At 34.1% G+C, this 2,500-nt stretch overlaps 1 protein-coding gene across 1 annotated transcript in view; it reads right to left on the reverse strand.

The window, feature by feature from the left end:
* The window catches only part of LOC135096680 (uncharacterized), an 18,992-nt gene that overhangs the window by 4,647 nt on the left and 11,845 nt on the right, over positions 1-2,500 (reverse strand). The window lies entirely within an intron of this gene.

A 2,500-nucleotide genomic window follows, 5' to 3' on the forward strand; every position in this document is an offset into this window, starting at 1 on the left:
TTCTTCTCCTCCTCCTCCTCCTCCTATTTTTCTTCTTATTCTTCTCTCCCTCCTCCTCCTGTTTTTTTTTTCTTTCTCCTCCTCCTCCTCCTCCTCCTCCTCCTCCTCCTCATTTACTTCCTTTTCCTCCTGCGATTCCTCCTCCTCTTCTTTCTCCTTTTCCTCCTCCTCCTCCTCCTCCTCCTCTTTCTCCTCTTCTTATTTTTCCTTTTTTTTTCTTCTCCTTCCCCTCCTCCTCCTCCTCCTCCTCCTCCTCTTTTTCCTCTTCTTATTTTTCCTTTTTTTCTCCTCCTCCTCCTCCTCCTCTTCCTCTTCTTTTTCTTCTTCTTCTTCTTCTTCTTCTTCTTCTTCTTCTTCTTCTTCTTCTTCTTCTTCTTCTTCTTCTTCTTCTTCTTATTATTATTATTATTGTTATATTTTCTTTTTCTTATTATTATCATCGTCATCATCATCATCATCACCATCATTATTATTATTATTATTATTATTATTATTATTATTATTATTATTATTATTATTATTATTTTTCTTCTTCCTGTTCTTTTTTTTTGTTTTTTTTATCTATAGCTACTACTACTACTACTGCTACTACTGCTACTACTACTACTACTACTACTACTACTACTACTACTACTACTACTACTACTACTACCACCACTACTACTACTACTCATGCTTTTAAAACAACAATAACAATACGTAATAGCATTTATTTATTTATTTATTTTTGAGTTACATACAAATGGAAGCATTACTTGTACACTGAAACCTTCCTAACCTAACCCAACCTGACCTGACCCAACTTAACCTTACAAGTGGGATGATTACTTATAAACAAAAAGAAGCCTCCCTACAATCCTAACCTAACCTAACCTGACCTACCCTACGTAACCTAACATGTCTAACCTGACCCAGTTAACCTAACCTAACATACACACAACAACAACCTTAACACCTGGGTGATTACTTAAATATTTAACACCTCACATAACCTTCCTAACCTAACCTAGCGTCACATAACCTGACACACAATCTTACCTAACCTAAAGGAACAAAGAAGAATGTATGAGGAAGATATAGTTTCATAAAGTTTCCTAACCTAACTTAGCGCACCTAATCTTACCTAACTAACCTCACACATCCTAACACACTTTACAAAAAATAGTAAATAAATAAAAAGAATAAAGAATAAAAAAGAAAGGAAAGAAGGAACACTCAAACAATTACTTACAAAAAAATAAATAAATAAAAGTATTGGTAACAAGCCTAACACACCTAACCTAACGTAACATACCCACTGAACCTCACCTCACTCACCATAGCAAAAAAATTAAATATCATAAAATAAATACATACATAAATAAATAAATAAATAAATAAAAGGAAAAAATAAGTATTAGGAAGATATATATGTATGTGCTTTCGTTGCCTTTGATCATAAGCCTAACCTGACCTAACTCAGCCTAACTCAGCCTAACCTTACCTAACCTATCCTAACCTATCCTAACCTAACCTAACCTAACTCAGCCTAACCTAACCTATCCTAACCTAACTCAGCCTAACCTAACCTATTCTAACCTAACCTATCCTAACCTAGCCTAACTCATCCTCTCCTAATCTACCTAAGCTAACCCAAGTCAACCTAATCTAATGTACCCCACCTAGCCTGACCTCACTCTAACTGACCTAACAAAATATTCCACCATGTCATGGATTACTTAAAACACTTAAAGGAATTACTTATACGGTGTGTGTGTGTGTGTGTGTGTGTGTGTGTGTGTGTGTGTGTGTGTGTGTGTGTGTGTGTGTGTGTGTGTGTGTGTGTGTGTGTGTGTGTGTGTGTAATAGAATGTTGGAAAAAAAAAGAAAGGTAGTCGGTTTCTTTATTTGATCATTCGTGTTTTCTATAAGTACCCACTTGTTTGTTTGTTTGTTTGTTTGTTTGTTTGAATGCTTTCCTCCTTGATTCTTGGCTCATTAATTTTTCTCTTTGTTTATTTGTTCCTCTCTTTCATTTTGCTTTTCTCTCTTTCCTTATTCCTTTTTTTCCTGCTTTATTTGTTGCTTTGTTTATTTATTTCTGTTTACATTTGTTTGTTTGTTTGTTTGTTTGTTCCATTGTCTCCTCATTGATGTGTTTCTAAATTTATTTGTTCATTTCATTGATTTTTTTTATTTATTTCTTGCCTTCTTTTTTATTTGTTTATTTTTGTTTGTTTGTTTGTTTGTTTCTTTGTTCTTGTTCTTCTACTATTAGTACTACTATTACTACTACTACTACTACTACTACTACTACTACTGCTACTACTACTACTACTACCACTACTACTACTACTACTACTTCTACTACTTCTACTACTTCTGCTGCTACTACTACTACTACTACTACTACTACTACTACTACTACTACTACTACTTTTACTCCTCCTCCTCCTCCTCTAACTCCCATCAGTTTGTTGTTGTTGTTGTTCTATTTCTTCTTCTTCTTCTTCTTTTTATT

This window comes from Scylla paramamosain, unplaced genomic scaffold (assembly GCF_035594125.1).
Source record: "Scylla paramamosain isolate STU-SP2022 unplaced genomic scaffold, ASM3559412v1 Contig5, whole genome shotgun sequence".
Taxonomy (NCBI): Eukaryota; Metazoa; Arthropoda; class Malacostraca; order Decapoda; family Portunidae; genus Scylla; species Scylla paramamosain.